Source organism: Triturus cristatus, chromosome 8 (assembly GCF_964204655.1).
Source record: "Triturus cristatus chromosome 8, aTriCri1.1, whole genome shotgun sequence".
NCBI lineage: Eukaryota > Metazoa > Chordata > Amphibia > Caudata > Salamandridae > Triturus > Triturus cristatus.
Window position 1 is genome coordinate 1,523,214,881 of NC_140591.1, and position 14,168 is coordinate 1,523,229,048.

General features: G+C 44.0%; 1 long non-coding RNA gene and 1 other non-coding gene across 2 annotated transcripts in view; both read right to left on the reverse strand.

The window, feature by feature from the left end:
• Positions 1-14,168, reverse strand: part of LOC146806048 (uncharacterized) — a 448,584-nt gene that overhangs the window by 38,231 nt on the left and 396,185 nt on the right. The gene's annotated exons all lie outside the window — the stretch shown is intronic.
• Positions 6,529-6,671, reverse strand: LOC146806050 (small nucleolar RNA SNORA16B/SNORA16A family). Its single transcript, XR_014968387.1, has one exon. It is a non-coding gene; the product is annotated as a small nucleolar RNA SNORA16B/SNORA16A family (small nucleolar RNA).

Below are 14,168 nucleotides of genomic sequence, written 5' to 3' on the forward strand. Positions count from 1 at the left end.
CAACTCCACCTTTGAGCCCCTCGATACAGAGGATTCCAAATAGACTGAAGAAAAAGACGGGTTGTGGAACGTTCCCTCTTTGGAGCTTCTTCCCATCAAGCGTTGGTCTGAGGCAGCTCTTCAGCTAAAGGCACTGTGTATGGATAAAGGCCTTAGGGCAGTAAATGGCTGCAAACCCTCCGATAAACAGGGTAGCAACACTTTTAATAATGGGAAAAGCTCAAGCCGGATAGACTATATATTAAGAAATTTAGAATATTGGTTCTCGGTCATTGATATGGAGGTCAGGGAGAGGGTTGAAAACGGCCATAATCCGCTGCTACTAAAGATGGTCATTAAGGGCTTGACACAGTCATTAATTCCCCCTACGTCATGTTCTACAAGTGAAGTCCTGCTCTGCAATAGCACAAGGAGGGTTAAATGGGATAGGATATTGAACAATGACCATGCACTGACAGAAATTAAGGCTATAGTTTCTAACTCCCTGAGTGACTTACAAGCCACTGCACCACAGCCTGACCTAAACAAAAGAATCACGTCAACCCACGAGGACCTGTTTGGCAAAATACGATCCTTTAAAAAAAAAAAAAAAACAGTTAATATCCTGTGCAAACAGAGGGATAATGAGGCAGGATGGTATGATAAGGATTGTAGGGTAGCCTACAAATCCCTTGGGGCTGCCATAAAACAGAATGCTCATGCCACAATTAAGCTTGCTCGCCAGCATTATAAATTTACACTCCATAAGGCAGAGAGGAACCTCCAGTCCTTTTGGCACCAGGTTAAATGGGGGAGGGGGGGCAAGCTCCTGTGCCTCACAACCACGTATCCCAGGAAATGTGGGTTTCTCACTTCTCCAAACAATTTGCGATAGAGAGAGAGGGCGCTGAGGAGGAACCCTACAGAATCCCGCAATATGACTCTGCGCTGAGCTTTGACATTGGGGAAGTCAAAATAGCGTTGGGTGCAGTCCCCAGTGGCCGTGCGCCCGGCCCTGATGGTGTTCCGGCTGACCTGTTTCTTCACGACAGGGCTACCTGGAAGAATTATATACTCATGTTAGCAAATGACATAGCAAGTGGAGCACCCATTCCCGATACCTGGAAGGGGGCTGAGATCTTGCCCATCTACAAAAAAGGAGATCGCTCCCTTCCGGGTAAATATAGACCCATCAGTCTTATAGATGCCATCCAGAAAATCATAGCCATAATGGCACTAAACAGGATACAAGACTGGATTATTGAAAAAGACATACTGACCCCATTACAATCTGGGTTCCGTACTAATGTGAGCACGATAGATCAGGTTTTCCAGTTTATTTTGATATAATGGAGGGTAGGTTTGTTGACGGGAGGCACCATTTACGTCGCTTTCGTAGACTTAAAGCCTGCCTTCGATCTAGTGTCTCGCACAAAACTCTGGAGGGTGCTCGCTGATCTGGGTATGCCCACTGAGTTATTATCTTTAGTGGTGCGTCTTCATACAGAGAATTATGCCCAAGTTCGCTGGAGTTCGCAGGGCAATAAAACCAGTAGGGTCCCTGCAGAAAAAGGGGTTCGATAAGGGTGCGTTCTGGCCCCAATCTTGTTTTCGTTGTTCATCAACGGGGTAGTCGATTACTTTTCCATGCTCCCTACGGACACACCATCACTTGCGGGAGTTAAAATCCCCTTTCTCATGTTTGCCGATGACACCCTCATAATTTCTAAAATGCAGAGTGGTCTGCAGAAGGCACTAATGAGATTCGAAGGATTTTGTAATGAGCGCGCCCTGGTAATAAATGCAGACAAAACAAAGTTCATGGTCCTCCATAGACGTTGGGCCATTAAGGGAAGGGTATCTCTTAATGACGCCCTACTTGATCAAACTGACGTTTTTAACTACTTGGGGATAACACTAGGGAATAAACTTAACTGGAAGCCGGAAATAGAAACCCTGGCACTCAAACACCGTCATTTGGCTGGAGCCTTGTTGAAAGAGTTCAAGTCTTCGGAGACCCAGCCCATGCTCCCATTGTTAAAAATTTACAATTCTAAAATTATATCTTCTGTTACCTATGGAGCAGAGCTTTGGGGCTTCGACAATTTAGCTCCACTAACCCTAGCTCAAAAAAAGTTTCTGAGAAACGTCATTGGCGTTCCACAGAGTACCCCCATAAAGCCTGTCTACTATGACCTAGGGTGTAGGGGATTGGACGATGTAGCAAAGTTTCGCCCCATAGCATATTGACGTAGACTGTGGACTACTCCAGAGCTGCAGCACTACGCCTCCGCTTTAAAAGATGTATGGGCATCTGACACATCTTGTAAAATAAAATGGCTACAATACATCAAAGCCACTTTGACAAATATGGGTGTGCGACATTTATGGGAAGATCCAGAGGGTCAGCAGTTTCCCTCAAAAAAAGATTTGAAGGAACTCTATTGGTCCATGGTGGCGAGGAAGAACATATCGACCTCTGAATCTTCATCGATGACAGTGAAAGTTTTAGAGCACTGCCCCCAATATGAGTCTTACGGGGACATTGTCACTAACCCTGGGCGGACAACTACGCTACGCTCACGAAGTTTGCGTAGTTTGTGCTACTTCGCGCTACGCGAATTGCACGTAGCACAGTGCAAAATCGTGTAGCGTAGCGTAGTTGGCATTTTTTGCTCGCTCGCGGTCCTCAACGTCAAGTTGGCGGCCACGAGCGAGCAAAATGACATCCCGGCGAGACTTTTTCCTCGTTCGAGATCAGCAACATCAAGTTGGCGATCGCGTGCGTGGAAAATAAACCTCCCGGCGAGATTCTCAACGCGGGGAGGTCAGGTTTCTCATTGCGAGTGGTCGCGTATGCTCGCGACCGCTCGCGATGATAAACTACTAGTCCGCGTTGAGAAAGCTGCCGCTCGAGTAAAAATCTACTCAAGCGGCAGAAAACGACAGCTCGCACTGTGCAAGATGCCGTTTTCAATGATTGCACAGTGCGGACAAGCATCCGGCACTGTGCAATCATCGCGAACAGCGCACTGCGCAGTTTGCGTAGTGCCTCGCGTATCTTGCATAGTGCGAAGTGCATAGCGCTACTTCGCGAACTACGCCCAGGGTTAATTATCACCAAACCCAGGGACAGACGCCTTTATCTACAATTTCAGGTGGGTACGCTACCCATAAACTCATTTACATGCAAATGGCACAATTCAAATGATAATAAATGTAAGTTGTGTATGAGGCAGGAGGAGACCTTTTCTCATATTTTATTTGTCTGCCAGGCCATTATGCAAGAATATGGGTGTTAGAAATAGTGCAGTTGCACAAAGAATACTGGCGACCGACAGAAGTATTCCGACTATCATAGCTGTTGCTCTATTTTTGAGCTGGGCGTGGCTTATTCGGGAAAAGACTACAAGATCGCCACATACAGCGAACCCACCTACAAGTTCATGAACAAGCAAAACGTTGGACTGGGCGGGTTAGCCTATCGTTTGTAACAAAATCCAGAACTTAGTTGGTGCTTTAACTGTTCCCTTACGCAATTGCAAATAGAGGTTACAAACTGCTCGGCCCTAATCGCACAGTGTATGGAACATTTTGATGAATGTATTATGTTTTTATAATCTTTTAGATTTTACTGATATTTTAATCATAGTACTTTTTCACTATTTATATGATAAATAGTTATGCAACTGGTTTTGCTTTAATAGGTGGAAAGTAGTAGTTTTAATGATCACATTTTAGAGTCATATGCTTTTTTTTAAAAACTGGTGTGTGTATTGTTACTTGTATTTTGTGATCTCAAGTGATCGAAATAAAGACTTTATTTTTTTTTTAAGAATAAATACTGTCACAGCCCGTGTAGGGAGTATTTTAAGAGATGACCCTCTCACACACTGGGTAGGTGCCATTCTAAGGATGGCATAGTGCCGCAGAGGGGATAGGTGGCATTCTAGGGTCTACATATTGTCACATACTGGACAGAGGGTATTTAAATGGCTAGATATTGTCACAGACCGGGAAAGTTTTCTCCAAGGAACGGATACAGTGACAGCCTGAATCGGTTGTCTTCTAAAGGATACATACTATCACAGACAGGACGGACGGCATTCTACAAGGAGAATAGGGTCTCAGACTGAGCGGAAATGTTAACAAGCATTGGCATAGCCAATAGGTCTCACTTTTGGGACCTTATAAGTATTTAGTTATGCAGCACAATATCCTTGGTGCAACAACATCAACTGTTGCATGGCTAAACACTTATAAGGTCCGAAAGGTGAGACCTATTGGCTATGCCAATGCTTGTTTACTTTGTTTTACCTTTAAGATACTCTTGTAACATGACCCACCAGAATGGTAAATTAAAGGTCACCATGCTGCATCACGATGCATTTGCATGTATCAGCAGCCATCTGGGAATGGGGTTTCTTTATAAAACCGTCATTTCAAGATTGACAGACAAGCATGCACATACCTCACAATGCATGCATTTGCATGCAAATGGCAATCATAAAAGCTTTGACAAAGCCAATAGCTTGGCCCTATGGATCCAAGACTATTTACTTTGCCAATGCGTGTTTGCTAATGTAAGATGGTGGCACTTTGGAATAAACAAGTAGGGCTCCTATAGGTGTAAAGGATTAACAAGTCTCTCTAGTTTACATAGTGCATTAGCTGTGAATCATAAATGGCCCCAGCATTGTTAAGGTTTCATACAGCTGTGGAGCCCTTAACGAAGACCTGTCTGTCTGCACTCATCCATATTCAACATGCAGATGGCAGCTGCACCGCTATTCCAAGACAGTCATATCACCCCTTTGAGTAATGCTCTTTCACAAATACAATTAAAGGACTACATTTAACTGGTAGATATTAGGTGTTCATTACAAAACTAACAAGTATTGACAAATTCAATAGGGCTAGTTTTAAGACTGTAATATCATGAAAATTTCATTTGTGCATGACGGTGACTGCATGGATTACCACATTAAAGCCCGATGTATTGGCTTTGCCAAGCTTGTGCACTTCTATCGTGCGATCCAGTGCTTGAAAAATGAAGTGGCTGATGCCACTTCGTATTTGCTTTCTCGTTAGAAGCACCAGAACTGTGCAATTAAAATGTATAAAAAAAAGTCAATCTAATTTTGAAAGAGATGCCTTGGTTGACTAACTATGAATCTGTTTAATAGGATTGACAGTGGTAAAATACACGAACCAGCATGATTTCAATAAAGAACAAGCATTGGCCATTAAAACATTAAAAGTAAAGCGCGGGTGCCGCGATTATAGCAAAAGTAAAGAAATAGATGTTTTTTCTATTTCTTTACTTTTGCCAAAGTGAAAGTTCTAATGACCCATGAAAGACTGCTGGCGGCCAGCTGCGCGCGTGCACGCTCGCGTGAACGCAAGCGCTAGGCCAGCCAGCAGCACTTTGAAAATTCATCTACTAAATGTCTCTCTCAGCAGCGCATGCGCGCTGACTCAGCGAGACCTAAAAAAGTACATCAAAACTAGCCCTTGCTGCCTTGAAAGTGATCTAACCCCAACACCACACACGTTATGTACTTCCCTGAAAAGGCGATTCTCTAGGCTCAATTCTATCCACATAAACCACAGCAAGTCTACATGACTTGGATGAAAGCCACAAAATTACCCCCCAGCGGAGTTTAGAGATGCATTATTCAATAAGATTTGATGGTCCAGGGTCTGAAAGCAGACATAGGTCAGTGCATATCAAGTCATGGTACCTAAAGAATAGAATGCATTGTTCCACTCTGCACCTGGGTGAGCCAGGAACTGAACGGGCAGTACAACATGTTAGTCACAGCGCTATTCGGAGTGTAGGCACAAAGCCAATAGTGCATTAGGGGCTGGTGGATCAATTGGAATCAGCCAGTTGATGTTTTAATTTCAGCTGGACAACAGGCCTCAGTTTGAGGAGTCAAAGGGGTCAGCTGCAGGCAGATGCAGCAAAGACATCACAAGAATGCCTACTGGGAGGCATCTTAAAGTAAAGTTTTGGGGATACAGTCACTGTATGTACATCGGAGGCCTCCTAAAATTCCCTATTATACCCACATCAAATAGTGTGTGGACGGAACAGTTTAAGGCTAATCTAATTCGGTTATTGAATTTTCAATAGTGAAATATGTTAAAAATGCAGAACCAGTTACCATTTAGATGGAGCCATTCCACCATACTTTGCATTTACACGTTCCATATTACAGTTGGGTCTACGCACAAGTGACTGCCCTAACACAAATGTAATCCCTGGGGCACTGTTTAAGGCCTAAAATCCGACATCGCCGCCCTGGTAAAGGACTTACCTATTCCTTGGGGTCCAGTTAATCTCCAGGCCAATGCTGCATATATGCCTCTTTCGAAATGCAAGTCTACAAGTAAAGTTAAAAGACTGTCAATTAAGCACCTGGTGCAGTCATTCATATTGATACTACAGAATATATACGGTATGCAATAAATAACATGGATCATATGCCCAACCCTGGTGGGTCACTGTTGCGTCCCCAGTTTACATACACAGCTTATTAGTAAGTTTGTGTTTCCCTGCAATGTTGCCAGTCCACTACACAGCAAATGGAAGCTAGCGACCGTCAAAAGAAACATTTGCTTTTGGCACCTGTTTGACCACACCAGCAACCCAATTTAATGCTAGCATGGCTTCGATCAGGGCCTGGATTAAAACCACAGGTTAACGTGATAATTGGAATAAAATGCCTTTAACCATGACACATTTAGAATGTTAAATTGAGTTAAGCATCTGGCTGACAACGCCCTATTCGGAGCAACCAATACGGTCTGCTCCATTGTATGTAGATTTAAAGCTGTATTAGAGTAAACGCACGACTAAGCAACTCAGTTACAATTCGGCTGCACGGAATTATACTATCACAAGCTGAATTTAGCTTGCAGAGTCTAACACATAGGCTAAAAGAGCGTAAATTACCCTGCAATGTCAGAAACCCAGTCGGTATTCAAAATAGACGAAGTAGCTCGTTTTCCCATAGAGAGCAAATTGGAGCAATTGCAAAAAATATTGCTCATTAACATATATCGTTTATTAGCACTTACTTGGCCAACTTGAAACAGTTAGATTGGTAAAATGGAAAACTTATTAGTGAATCGTGGCATTTCAAAGCGCGCGCGTGTGGCATTTCAAAGCGTGCGCGAGAACAAGCATCGTGGCACCGGCGCTTTACTTTGAACATTAAAAGTAAAGCGCGGGTGCCGCGATTATAGCAAAAGTAAAGAAAAGATTTTTTTTCCATTTCTTTACTTTTGCGAAAGTGAAAGTCATCACGGTTCTAATGACCCATGAGAGACTACTGGCGGCTGGATGCGCGCGTGCACGCTCGCGTGAACTCAAGCGCTAGGCCAGCCAGCAGCTCTTTAAAAACTTATCTACAAAATGTCTCTCCGAGCAGCGCATGCACACTGACTCAGCGAGACCTAAAAAACTGCATAGTGTGAGATGATATGCCGAGAAACGCAGGCTTCGCACATTGCATCATGTGTCAGGAAAGATGCAGACTGCCACCAACATGGCACTGTGTTTCCAACATGATGCATTACCACAAACATGCCACTGTGGGTATTGTGTGCATTATTTTAAGACCTGCAGGGGTAATTCAAATGAACCTTCGGACAATTTGGGCAGAATAGGGAGGGAAACGTTGGGGTGTGAAGAACCAGGGTTTAACCCTGCGGCGTCAGGGGCACGCCTAAGATCTTCGAGTTCACCTGTCTTGGTATACAGAGACACGGAATACTTCTGGATGGCATCAGAGACCAAGTTTATTAGCTGCAGCTAGTAACAGTGATCCTAGAAGTACATCACGGTGTAAATTCTCAGGAGACTGCTCATTTTACTAAGGCGAGATGTCTCCTTTTATACCCAATATTCACATTATAAATGTACACCCACTGCACAAAATTCTAGCCAATAAGGTACATTTTCAAACAAAGTGTCACATAACAAAAACTCAATTTACAGTATCCCAACCCAAAAGTTAATTATTAGGAATGTCCCAAATTCAATCTCCACAAGCCAGGACAAACCTATAATTGAAAGCATAACCCATGTAATGAAGAAACATAAAAAAAGAAACGGTAACAGATGCTGAACAAGATAAGGCATGTGCAAGGAAACTAAAAGTTAACGATGTCCTGAACATTGATTGGCAATCTCAGACAAAGATCGATCAGGGAAATTGGCTTTGCGGGGTCAGTTTCAGGTGCAGAGGTCAGTTTCTTACAGTTCATTTCAGAGTCAAAAAGAAACCTAGTTAATGTATACATGAACTAAGAAGGCCAGGCCACTTTATTCGCCAGGCTACCTTCACAGGCCTACGTGAGGCCAACACAAAATGGTGGCACAGAACAAAATGGAGTCAGACTCGAGAATTACAGAACCTCAGACCCTCCTTTTGCCATTACGTAGGCAATAACCTAAGACTCATGTTAATCTGAATCTAGGTCTATGTCGATATTCATTAGGTCATCAAGGTGTTGCTGTAGCATCATCTTATTATTCTCCACTTCTCTCGGGACAGGTCTCCGAACACACATAGTAGCACAAAGACTACAAATGGCGGGACCACACTGGATGCAAAGACAAGAGAAAAGGATGGTTAAAACCATACCAAGGAATGTCAAAATCTTCCATCCCCATTTGGACAGCAGTCCCCAAAACCATCTCGTCAATGACCAGTCTCCTTCGTCTACATGGATAGACTCAGAGATTTTATACAACCTAGAGATGGCTTGGTACACTGTAGGGGCATTATCTGGTATGTAAACACAGCAACTGGATCCAATCAATTTACATACTCCTCCTCGATCTGCAAGTATGATGTCTAATACCATACGGTTCAGCAAAGTCATAAGGTGGTCCGCTTGAAGCTCAGCTGTAACATTACTAAGAGCACCTGCTGTCTCATTAATAGTAGCTTCAACAACGCGGACAAGCTGTCGAATATGCCTACTAATGATCATAGGACCCCAAAAGGGCAAGAAGCCCTTGAAGAAATCTCCTACTTCGTGTGCTGCGGTATCTTCCTTATTGAAGACACCTCTCCCATATCTCGTTCTATGATAGTCTGAAACAGTAGTGTATGTAGGGGGAAGTAGAAACGCCACATAACACGTTCCTAAAAAATCAGGTGGCAACCATGTGTAGGCTCTGTCATGACAAACAAAATATGTGCCTTTAGCTGGCACAAACGGTTGAGAAGTCCGAGATGAATAGACATAGGTTTGAGCACACACACTCTTACCTAGCTGAGCTTTCGGATTCCGACCATTACCTTGAAAACAAAAGTGGCCTCGGTGGGGTACAATCCAAATAGGGGGAGACCTTTTTCGTCTCTCCTTCTCTGTCAAACGGTAACAGATGCTGAACAAGATAAGGCATGTGCAAGGAAACTAAAAGTTAACGATGTCCTGAACATTGATTGGCAATCTCAGACAAAGATCGATCAGGGAAATTGGCTTTGCGGGGTCAGTTTCAGGTGCAGAGGTCAGTTTCTTACAGTTCATTTCAGAGTCAAAAAGAAACCTAGTTAATGTATACATGAACTAAGAAGGCCAGGCCACTTTATTCGCCAGGCTACCTTCACAGGCCTACGTGAGGCCAACACAAAATGGTGGCACAGAACAAAATGGTGTCAGACTCGAGAATTACAGAACCTCAGACCCTCCTTTTGCCATTACGTAGGCAATAACCTAAGACTCATGTTAATCTGAATCTAGGTCTATGTCGATATTCATTAGGTCATCAAGGTGTTGCTGTAGCATCATCTTATTATTCTCCACTTCTCTCGGGACAGGTCTCCGAACACACATAGTAGCACAAAGACTACAAATGGCGGGACCACACTGGATGCAAAGACAAGAGAAAAGGATGGTTAAAACCATACCAAGGAATGTCAAAATCTTCCATCCCCATTTGGACAGCAGTCCCCAAAACCATCTCGTCAATGACCAGTCTCCTTCGTCTACATGGATAGACTCAGAGATTTTATACAACCTAGAGATGGCTTGGTACACTGTAGGGGCATTATCTGGTATGTAAACACAGCAACTGGATCCAATCAATTTACATACTCCTCCTCGCTCTGCAAGTATGATGTCTAATACCATACGGTTCTGCAAAGTCATAAGGTGGTCCGCTTGAAGCTCAGCTGTAACATTACTAAGAGCACCTGCTGTCTCATTAATAGTAGCTTCAACAACGCGGACAAGCTGTCGAATATGCCTACTAATGATCATAGGACCCCAAAAGGGCAAGAAGCCCTTGAAGAAATCTCCTACTTCGTGTGCTGCGGTATCTTCCTTATTGAAGACACCTCTCCCATATCTCGTTCTATGATAGTCTGAAACAGTAGTGTATGTAGGGGGAAGTAGAAACGCCACATAACACGTTCCTAAAAAATCAGGTGGCAACCATGTGTAGGCTCTGTCATGACAAACAAAATATGTGCCTTTAGCTGGCACAAACGGTTGAGAAGTCCGAGATGAATAGACATAGGTTTGAGCACACACACTCTTACCTAGCTGAGCTTTCGGATTCCGACCATTACCTTGAAAACAAAAGTGGCCTCGGTGGGGTACAATCCAAATAGGGGGAGACCTTTTTCGTCTCTCCTTCTCTGTCAAACTGGTACTATATCCAGACACGTTCCAACCAACGTAAGCCTGCACCTCATCCTTAGGGATAGCATTATATGCATCAATATCTCGGATCATAGCTACTATTCCCCTTATTAAGACACTATTGCTCGAGTTATCTTTAAGGGAACGTAAGGGAACGTAAGGGGCGTACCTCATTTGCATAGATAAACATGGTCTGAAAAGCCCACACAGACCCATTAAAAGAAAAAGGCAAAACCAAATATGGCATACCTTTATCTGACGTATGAGGCATAAGACCACACACCCAACAATTAGTGGTATTTACTACTAACTGATGCTGATGCAACAACTGTATAAACGAGTTGTTGACAAATTCTGATCTCCTTGTCTGTTCATGTTCAGGCAACGTATAAAACTGGTGCAAAGAAACAGTAGTGAAAGAAAGCATAGGTTGGGAGGTGGGTGCAGATGTCTGTTGTATAGCATAGACAGTCAAACCCACACAAGCTAATGTGATACTTAAAAACATCAAAAAGCACAATATTATAAAACATTTGCTATGTATCAATGTACAAAATCTTGTCTTAAGATCTATTCTCTCAACATCTCTTTCAGTTACAACAGACTCCATCCTCTAACGTGCTGCTCGCGGCAATTTTCCTTCTTCACTCAAGTGTGCGTCCAGGCGTACTAGACGTCCCTAGAACCGCAGACCTTTCGTCAATACGCGGGCCACCCCTTAAGTTCTTATACCGCGACCCTGCAGCTGAACCCGGATGGTGGTTCGAAAAAGAAAAATAGTCTCTTGTCTGAAAGAGTGTAATTCACAAAACATTCAAATTTTATTTGTCCTTTTTAGACCTTAAGTTGTAGCGTTCTTTACCAGGCACAGTTTGATCCTGAAAGAGTGTCTCTGGGTGCGTAGTATCAAGTCTCAAACACGGTGGCACAGCTTCTTGCAAGACTTTATCATCCGCACGTTCTGACTGAGTCCATTCCAGATGTGCATCGCTAAAAGGTACAAATCTCGGAACCCTTTCACTCTCGGAATCGGCAACACCTTCCCGGACCCACTTATCGTACGGTAAGGGCAAAGGTATCTTCTTACAATGGGTACCATGTACCCAGTTTTTCTTGCCGAACACCTTAATAGCAGTCCGAGTTGATAACAGGACTTGGTATGGACCGGTCCATCTTGGTTCCAAGTTCTTTGACCTCTGGAAATTCTTGGTTAGAACCCAGTCGCCAGGTCGAATCGTGTGGCCTGCGTCTACAGAAACTGAAGGCAAAGTGTCATGGACCTGTTGGTGAAGAACACGCAATTTAGCAGTCAAATCATGTAAGTAGTCAACCAACATAGGGTACTCGATATCACTGTACTTCTTAGGCCTCGGCACACCCCAGACATTCGCCGGGCGTCCAAAAACAATCTCGTATGGGCTAAGTCCCACGCGAGAATGTACTGTCGTTCTCGTGGACAAAAGTGCCAATGGTAAGGCATCAGGCCATGTAAGACCAGAGCTCGCTTGCACCTTGGCCAACTTCAGCTTCAGAGTGCCATTATAGCACTCGACCAGGCCTGCTGACTGGGGGTGATTCGCAGCGTGGAATTTCTGTTTAATACCCAGACCCGCACATACTTTCTTCATAATCTGACCCACGAATTCACTTCCATTATCACTCCATACCATCCTCGGCAAGCCATATCTGGGATAGAATTCTTTAAGCAAAACCTTGGCTGTAGACAAGGCAGTATAATCCTTTAGGGGGTAGGCCTCTATCCATCAAACACAAACAACCACAAGGACATACTTCAAGTTATTGCATCTTTCCATATGAATATAGTCTATCTGCAGCACCTCGAACGGATACGTTGGAGGAGCAAAATGACCCGCTGGAGTTGGGGTACCCTTTCCAGGATTATGCATCAAGCAAATCATGCAGTGTTTAACAAAATTCTCAGCACACTTAGGAATTCCACCATTCTGCCATACCGGAGCCAACAACTTACATATCCCTTTTGAACTAATGTGAGCCAACCCATGAGCCATAGTAACCACCGGAAGCACATATGCATCCGGCAACAACCATCGCTAGTGCTCTGACAACTCAACAGCCTGTTGAATCCAACATTCCCGTACTCTCTCTCCACATACTCAATTCTTTGTCAGTAGCTTCTGCCTGAATCATCTTCACACTTTCTGTTGTATCTTCACACATTCCTCCTTCCACAACCCATCTGGCAGGACCTGCAACATACATCCGACTCGTCACATCTTTTGCCGTTTCTCTCGCTACTTCATCTGCAAACGCATTCCCTTGACCCACATCATCCATAACCTTCTTATGCGCACTACACTTCACTATCGCAATTTGGGTCGGCAAAGTAAGTGATTCAAGAAGTTCACTCACTAATTGTCCATGCTGAATTTTCGTACCATGGGAAGTAAGAAATCCTCTCTCTTTCCACAAGCGACCAAAACTGTGAGCCACGCCAAATGCGTATTGGCTATCAGTATAAACATTCACTCTCTTTCCTTTTGACAACACACACGCTCTAGTCAATGCTATCAACTCCGCTGCTTGCGCTGAATTCTGTGCAATACGTGCTGTTTCAACAATCGTGTGCAAAGTTGTGACAGCATATGCTGCAGTCGTCTCTCCATTCGGAAGCTTAAAGCACGAACCATCTACCCATAGGGTACCATCAGGATTCGAAAGAGGAGTATCTTTCAGATCAACTCTACCCTTCGTTTCCTCCTCTGTCTGGAGAAAACAGTCATGTTCCTGAGCATCTGTCTCTACAAAAATCGGCAACAATGTAGCTGGATTCAATGTGTTGCACCGCTTGATGTGCACATGGCTAGCCAAAAGCGTCAACTCATAACCTGACAAACGCGCACTAGTAAGATGTTGAGTCTTCGTTCTATTCAATAGGGTATCCACTGCATGTGGGACCATCACAATCAATTAATTATCCAATACCAAACCAGCAGACTGTCGGATAGAAACAGCCGCTGCCGCTGTAGCTCTTAGACAACTAGGCAACGCCCTAGCTACCGGATCTAAAGTAGATGAAAAATACGCACATGGGCGCTGCTTGTCTCCAAATTGTTGCGTCAACACTGACAACGCGCAACCTTCTGTCTCGTGTACATAAAGTGTAAAAGGTTTACTGTAGTCGGGGGTACCCAACACCGGAGCAGAACACAATGCATCACGCAATTCGGAAAAACTCTTCTGACATTCGTCAGACCAAGGAAGAGGGTGTGGTGTGTCCTTAAGAGTAAGTGCCAACAAAGGTTTCGCTAGCAAAGAAAAATTCGGAATCCACTGTCTACAATACGAGGTGATACCTAAGAAGGCACGCACCTCTTTCTGTGTGCAGGGCACAGTCATTTGGGCAATCGCTTGAATACGCTCTGGGGTCAATCGCCTTTCCTCCTTCGACAAGAGATGACCTAAGTAGGTCACTTCTTGGCGGCAATACTGCAACTTCGAAGGTGACACTTTATGATGAAGGTCAGACAGGTGTCGCAACA